Genomic DNA, 8659 nt, shown 5'->3' on the forward strand with positions numbered 1-8659 from the left:
CACTGCTCTAGAGTCCAGTGGCGGCGTGCTTTACACCACTGCATCCGACGCTTTGCATTGCACTTGGTGATGTATGGCTTGGATGCAGCTGCTCGGCCATGGAAACCCATTCCATGAAGCTCTCTGCACACTGTTCTTGAGCTAATCTGAAGGCCACATGAAGTTTGGAGGTCTGTAGCGATTGACTCTGCAGAAAGTTGGCACACTATGCTCTCTTCACACTATGCGCCTCAGCATCCACTGACCCCGCTCCGTCAGTTTACGTGGCCTACCACTTTGTGGCTGAGTTGCTGTCGTTCCCAAACACTTCCACGTTCTTATAATACAGCTGACAGTTGACTGTGGAATATTTAGGAGCGAGGAATTTTCACGACTGGATTTGTTGCACAGGTGGCATCCTATCACAGTTCCACGCTGGAATTCACTGAGCTCCTGAGAGCGACCCATTCTTTCACAAATGTTTGTAAAAACAGTCTGCATGCCTAGGTGCTTGATTTTATACACCTGTGGCCATGGAAGTGATTGGAACACTTGATTCTGATTATTTGGATGGGTGAGCGAATACTTTTGGCAATATAGTGTATATATATATATATATATATATATATATATATATATATATATATATATAAGCTGCTGTAAGACAAGAATTTACTCATGGGATCAATAAAGGATCTATCTATCTATCTATCTATCTATCTATCTATCTATCTATCTATCTATCTATCTATCTATCTATCTATCTATCTATCTACCTATCTATCTATATATATATATATATATATATATATACAAAAAATATAAGACTAAGAAGAATGAAGAAAACCTTAATATAAATGAAACAATTAAACATAGCAGTGCAGACATAAAATAGCTGAGGATTAACCATATTTACATCAGTATTTACATCACAGTACACTACACATGTGGTATATAATAAATATTCAGTTCATTTCAATTTATTTGTATAGCACCTTTTACAATGGACATTGTTTCAAAGCAGCTTTACAAAAGAAGAAGATATGAAGAACGTTGTGAGTCTAGAAAATTAGCTATTGCATAATGTTATTGCGAATGGTATGTATAATCATATGTAGTGTTCTCTGTGACCAAGGGTGTAACTTTGCTTTGAGAAGTGGGTGGTGGTGGTCAAAATAGGGGAAATATTTTCAATTTAAATCGATTTGAATCCCAAGTTGATTATAATGATAAATTCTGCCAAAAATAATAGTAGGCTACTAAAATATGTACATAAAAAAAATTCTTACTTTGTTTATTGTTTAAGATCACCAAGTAAAGTAATTTTATAAAGTACTTTATTTTATAAAGTACTTTATTTTATAAAGTAAAAAATGTTCACCATTAATGTTTTGTGTATAAACAAAATTTAAATAATGTGAGACTCAATTTCCACTGTTTTATTTCAAACTGAAAACCTGAAAATGTAAAATAAATCACTTGTTGCACAGGACGTCTGTCTGAGACACATCCACCAAGCCGCAGGGGTTTAGAATAGACAGAAGCAAAATTAGTATGCAATTATATGGAAAAGTTGATCATTACTTTAATAATTGCCTTTCATGCATAAACAACCACCCTAGGTTAATGAACAAATTAAAATATTTACATTCCTGGTGCTAATTTTCTGTGCAGCACAAATACCTAAAGTAGATCATGTTTATGCCTCCAACATTGTATTACAGCAGGGTTGGAAGGAACAATATTTAATCCTTACTTCTGTAATCCAAAAGGATGGGAAAATTTCTTACACAGGATGCGAGGATGCTTACACAGGATGAGAGGATGTGAGAAACATAAAAAATTAACTTTAATATTAAAAACATTTTTCATTGTCCTCCATCTGTCCATTCAATCCCATCTCTCCATGTATCCTAAATATCCACCTCATCTGTCCATCCACCTCAAACAGGTTTGGTTTAAAATGAACCCGTTTTCATGGTAAGAACGTTCTAATCTACATTAAATATTTAGCTAACAGTCTGAAGTTACCTAGCAACAACAGTGTATGTTAACGTTAGCTCAGTCACCGTTAGGCTAACATCAACAGGTGTAGACAGTAAATATGATTATCCTGACCGGAGCTAATTTACTGAATCAACCAATTCACATCTCCTTTCTTTCTTTTCATCCATGATGACATTAAAGTCATCTGTTGCTGCTTCTGGCGTTTCATCGCAGACTGTGCCGAGATACCTGTTCATTACACCTTTCAGTGAGCTATTTTTAGAGTGTGCACGTGATGTTCCTGGACACAGGCAGACTCTCTGTGTCCTGCTCGGTCCTGCTCCATCTGCTAATTTAAAAAGTGTGTGTGGGGTGGGGGACATGTCCCCCCGTCCCCTGTGGAAATTACACCCCTGAGTGTGACAACAAATCTGAATGAGTCTTTTGGATAATGAGCTCCGCTGACTCTGTAGTGTATTGTAGAGTGGTTGAGATGGATTGTCCAGTTTGTTCAGTGACCTCCTGTTCCTTGGGAAATAGAGCCTGCTCATCCCCTTCTTGTATACAGCGTGAATATGGGTCCTCCAGTCCAGTCTGTCATTTAAGTGTACACCCAAATACTTGATGGTTATCAACAAATCCAACCTCCTCATCCATGATGGTTATGGTCAAATGGCATTCAATTAAATTAATTAAATATATGCTTAAATGGCATTCCATAGTTCTTCGGAGTGTTTTTACAGCCCAAAACATACATATTGTGGTTTAATGTCACACTGATACTGATATTAAGCAAAAAAAAAAAGCTTGACACACCTCTGTTTACATGCAACTGTCTGATCTTTGATATCTGAATACCAGTATGAGGTACAGCCCTTACTGCAATCCTGTAAGAACTCAATAATGAATAATATCTGATCATACTGGGTTGTGATTTCCAGTCCAGCACTGTATCAGTGTAGGTTTGTTCCTACGCTCCCTTTCTGAGATCCGTGACATTACTCAGCTGTTTGTTTATTCCTGTGATTTTCCGGTTGTTTTGATCCTTGAGTTATTTGGTCCAATTTGCCTCTAACTGCCCTGTTTGTCTCAACTGTTGGATAGGGATTTCTATGATGGTATACAGGCATACTTTATGACAGCATTATTTACAGTTGTCAAATATTTTTCAAAGCATTCTACAGTAAATCTTGAGATGAAACAATGTCCTGTGAATCAAGTTACATGAGAAATATTCCTTTATTTTGCTTTATATGTTTTTCCATTGGGTTTCACTGGGTTATGTGTATAAACTAGAGATTTCAGGCTTTCTTTAAAAAAGAGAGAGAGAGGAGAAAAAAAGAATGAACTAGAAAGTAATGAGCTAGGCAAAACAAGTAACTGGGCAACCAAGAAACAAAAGAAAAAGGAACTGCAACTGCGGATTTGCAAGGTTTTTATTTGTACACACGCACATGAGCCACTTTAATGGGAACATATGCTCATTCATGTTCATCATTTATTCCTGCTCAATTATTCAATCAACCAATCATGTGGTAGTAGTACATTGTATAAACATCAAGCAGATCAAGAGCTTCGGTGAACGTTCACAACAAATACCAAATGGTGAAAAAATCATGATCTTGGTTGTTGTTGCTGGTTTGAGTATTTCAGAAACTGCTGATTTAGGATTTTTATAAGTCTGCACAACAGTCTCTAGAGTTTGCGAAAAACTAAATAAAAAAAAAACAAAACATCTAATGTGCAGTAGCTTTATACAGCATGTTCACGCTTAGAGGAGAATGACAGGAAAGCTACAGTGATTCAAATAGCCACTGTACAACCAGAGTGAGCAGAAAGGCATCTCACAGTTGTTATTTAGGCATTGATGAATAACATAAAATAACATAGAATTAACAGAGTACATATTTCCTACCATATCTATATATAACTCATCACATGATGGACTGCAAAAGGAACTAAGCTAACCAGGAACAGGAAAAAAAAACAGAGAAAAAGCAAAAAAAAAAAAGAATTCACAGGAGCTGTTTATTTTTATCAATGTGATTTATTGTTCATTATATCATTCTGAGTTTGTATTTTATTATGTATTTTTTGTGACTATTAAAAAAAAAAAGCAAGCTTCTGATACTTAAAATTATAAATCTGCTTGCTAGTATTAAATACAGCAAAATGTTTAGTCATAAAATATGGCATCTTAATCAATATAAAATATCTTCCTTTTCAATTTATATTTCCAACCAAGCATGCAGAATAATATAAAATACTTCACAGAAGGTAAAGAACCACTTTAACTTTTGTAACAATAAATTAAAAAAAAGATAGATAGATAGATAGATAGATAGATAGATAGATAGATAGATAGATAGATAGATAGATAGATAGATAGATAACAAAACTGTCGAACCACTTTATTATTTTATTATCAGTTATCAACCTAGCACTGGGTGTAATATGGACTACAGTTGTATGTTGTGTTGTTTGGATGTTATGTGTGTAATGTGGTTAGTTTTTGATGTTTTGTTGTTTTTAGCCTAGTTTGTAGGTAAAAAAAATTAGTAACCAAGATGGGTTAAAAGTCTAATCAAGGTTTCAGGTTGTTCTTGGAATGTCTAAAATAATACTCTAATAACATCTATTTTCTGATTTCTGATTATGTGTATATTATAATACATGTACATTAAGAAAATATAATCATGTCACCACAATGAGTTGGAAATCTTTTTTAATGTGTTTTTTAAACGTTTTAATCTTACGTAGTCTGCAAAGATCATGTTGAGTAAGGATTCAGTTTAACATGAAGTGTGTTTTCCCAACACAATGGGAAACAGTGCTGATACATCATGATCAGAAGAGAGAACTATGCTTTCACATGTTCTACATATAAACAATTAAAGTTTTATAATGTTTAAATGCACTAATAGAAATATTGCAATTTTAACCAACAGACCTGACTGAATAAATAGGCTACAGCATACATGAATGAACAAAGTCAACAAAGATTACTATAACCACAGATGTGGATCAAGGTGATGATCAAATTGATTCTTCTTTCTTATACATATACATTATTATCCTATACTTATAATACTTATAAACTTATGATTCCTTTATGAGGCGTCAGTAATGTGGTGTGTCTGGAAGTAGAACAGGGTGTAAATGCAGAAGTGAGCAGGATGCTAGAACACATTCCAGTAATTTCTATAAAATAAATGATATACACTGGCAGATGAACAGACCTCTGAATATCCTGTCAGTCTGTATGATGAATAACTTAGGTATAAAGACAATTTTCATGATCATTTCTACACTTTATTTATTATATATAAAATGAAATAATTAAAAAGTAGTCACTTTTAGACGGTCAGGGATCGTCTATGGATTGGGTTCTTGGCAACGGCAAAATTGCAGTCTTTCAATATAATTCTCTCTCTTTTTACTTTTGGCAGTAACCAAAAATGTGAAGATTCTACATACTGTAATTGAGACAGGTTCTTTTCAGGTAATCATGCAGCATGGACTATTCATAGAATGTGTTCAAATTTCCTCATGGTAATGATTTTCTCAGGTCATGACACATCTATAAACCTTTCCACATTTGTTGCGAAATAATTGCTGACATGAAAGTTTTTTTTTTTCCATTATTTGTCCATGTTTCTTTCACTTCTTGTTTTTGGTTTAAGAGGTCATAGGCATGAACTAGCAGTTCCACTTTTCCAAGAAAAAATAAATGAAAACAGCTGATAAAAGATCATTTGAAATTTGCAAAAATAGTTCCTGTTTTTTTTTTTTTTAAATCAAGGGTAAAAATAGTCTAAAAATGTTCTCCAGAAAAAAAACCTTCCAGGAGCTTGAATAGTAGTTAATTTTAAAAGCATGGGAACTCTCATTTATTTTAGAGACATTGGTCTTGATTTTTCACTACATACTTTAAGAGATACAATTGGGTACAATTACCAGCCTTAATTCTTACAATTGTAACCAACATGAATTATTCATTTACTGCGGCGAAACTGCAGTGAACAGCAAAAGCATGTAGTTACAATAGTATAAGACTCTCATTGGGGTTAAATCCTTCAGATTGTAAATCTTTGAAACCTTAAGCTGCATATTGTAAAATAGATAATATGGTCTCACTGTTGCTCTGAATGAAGAACTCCATCTTTTAAGCAACAACCCAGAGCCTTAACCACTTGAGCCACCACTGCACAAACTGCCCAAATTAGACAGGTTTTGGTGTTAAATAATCGACTAAAAAGTTTCCATGCAATTTATCCCTCAGGTTTATTCACTACTAAGCCAAAGACACTATTTTATTGTATGGCAATAGAATATTCAGTAACATGATCAATTATTACCTGGTTACAACTGGTTACATGGCTTTAATGCACTGAAACTACACCAGGTTACGTATGTAACCCGGTCCCCTGAAAAGGGAACTTGACGCTACGTCATGGCTGATGCTATGGGAACGCTTCTATGTGGAAGTTGTGTCTTTAGCTCTGTGTGAAATTGTCGATTTATCGGCTCGGGTAGGTCATGTGACGAAGCGGAGCACGCCAACAAGAAAAATGGAGAATTGCCCTCTGCACCTGAGAGAGGAGGCTGCTCCTAATGGGAATCTCCCAAGGGACACCATCCAGCAGGGAAATGAAGCTACAGGGGACAGTGGATCGACTCGATGCGAACATAGCCACTTCCCCCTGGCCAAAAATTGCCATTTGCATTCCACCTCCTACAGGTGGAGATGCTATTCCCTGGGTCTCAGGCCTTGCCTCAGCAGGATGCTTCCCGATCATGTGCTCTGGAGAGTAAATCACTCTCAGCGAGAAAAAACTGGTCTCTACCTAGGGCCATATCTAGTGCACCAACCTGAACAAACAAAGACCGCCCTAATGATTGATGAAAGGGACCACCAAAGGTAGCTCCTGAGTTTCAGGAGAAAGTGTTAAAGCACTAGAAACACAGACCCCATCAGGCAAACTATGTGCCATGAGAGACAGGAGCCCTCCTAAATGCCATGGGCAGGACGGCCACCTAGGTCCGCTCCCCAACCAGAGAGGGAAATAGTTTTGCAAAAATGACACACCCTAAGAGTGGGACCCAAGGTGAGAAACTGGGGTCTGTCCACATAAGAAGCATAAGAAGGGTACAAAGCTTGTGATGCGTAACCCTTGTGACCCAGAAAAAGGTGTCTGTCTCTTGAGCCAGAGTTGAAATGGTCTCGTCAGATTTTAAAGTCAGACCTTTATACCAGAAAGGATGGAATCCTCCTGAGCAGGAGACAGATGTGCCAGCATCATGGCTGAATCCCAAACTATCCCCCATAAGGTGGTTCTCAGAGAGGGAGAAAGCACACACTTCATTAGGTTGAGGCCTAGGGACCTCATGTGGGCAATCCTGGCATCTCAATGCCTGGTTGCCACTTCCCTCGACTGAGCCAAGATTGAGCCAGTCATCTAAATAATTGAATACATGGATGCCCTGGGGTGCAATGATGCCAGAGCAGCCTCCATGCACTTTGTGAGGGTGAGCAATACGACTAGGCCTAAAGGGAGAACCCGGGACTGGTACGCTGTGCTCTGGCAAGATGCCTATGTAAAGATAGAATTATCATTCTCTGACCCAATTCGGAGCACACAGGTCTAAAATTGGGCCTAGCCCCTGTACTTCTTGGGATTCAAGAAATGCCAGATATAAAGCCAGAGGCTCACCCTGGGAGAGGAATGTGCTCTACGGCCCTTTTCTCAGATGCAAGAGAAGTTCCTACTTAAGGAACAAGGTTTGGTCTGTGCCAGTAACAGTGGGCAGCACACCCTGTAAGAAGAAACAAGAGACAAACTAGATTCTGTAGCCTTTTCCCACAGAACCCATTGTGATACACCTGGCAGAAGCTTCCACACTGCCAGGAGGTCTGTTAGAAGCAGCACTGAAACAGCAAGCTGGCAGGGGCTAACCCAGGAGGTGGCGACCTGCCCCTGAGCACTGGCCAGCCAACCCAGATTTTACACAGGGCAATCAGGCTGCAATGCTAGCCTTCTTTTCCTGCCTCAGCAAGTCAGGCTGTTGGTGGCTACTGCTTGATAGCCGTAGCTTCTCACTATGGCAAAGAAAGAACAGGGTCTTAGGAGACATCAGGGTGTCTAAAAGAAAGGTTTTGTCCCTTTCTTTTATCTCTGTCAAATTGCCTCTCTGTGGCAACCAAATGCAGTCATGAAATGGCCAGTGGGCCATCTGGTTTGTAGCACAGAGGGCTAAATTTGTGGCCTGGCAGAGTTCAGACCTCATTGATGAGCCTGCCTGTATGAATGCAAAACTGTCATTGTGTGCAGCACTGCACCAGCTTTGTAGGCCTTTCCAATAAGCCTGTGAGTCCTTTGATGATTGAACTAACTTCTGTAGAAAAAGCACAATATGATCTTGCGGTACTTGACAACACCATTCACCCAACATTGACATTAACACTCAAAGTTTTTATTCGAATGTGACTTAAGTAACAAAGAAACACCAACATGTTAATTATAAAATTATGTAGGCTACTTACAGTCATAGTCAATAACTGAAACATGCTCTGGGTGTGTGTTTGGGTCAGTTTCAGGTGGTTGATCTTCCCTTCCAAGTCACCTCATTGACAAAAGCTCGTGAAAGCTCATGAAACAGCATGTTTAAATGCAATACAACGGATAAGACTGTC

The sequence above is a fragment of the Hemibagrus wyckioides genome, linkage group LG07 (genome assembly GCF_019097595.1).
Source record: "Hemibagrus wyckioides isolate EC202008001 linkage group LG07, SWU_Hwy_1.0, whole genome shotgun sequence".
Taxonomy (NCBI): Eukaryota; Metazoa; Chordata; class Actinopteri; order Siluriformes; family Bagridae; genus Hemibagrus; species Hemibagrus wyckioides.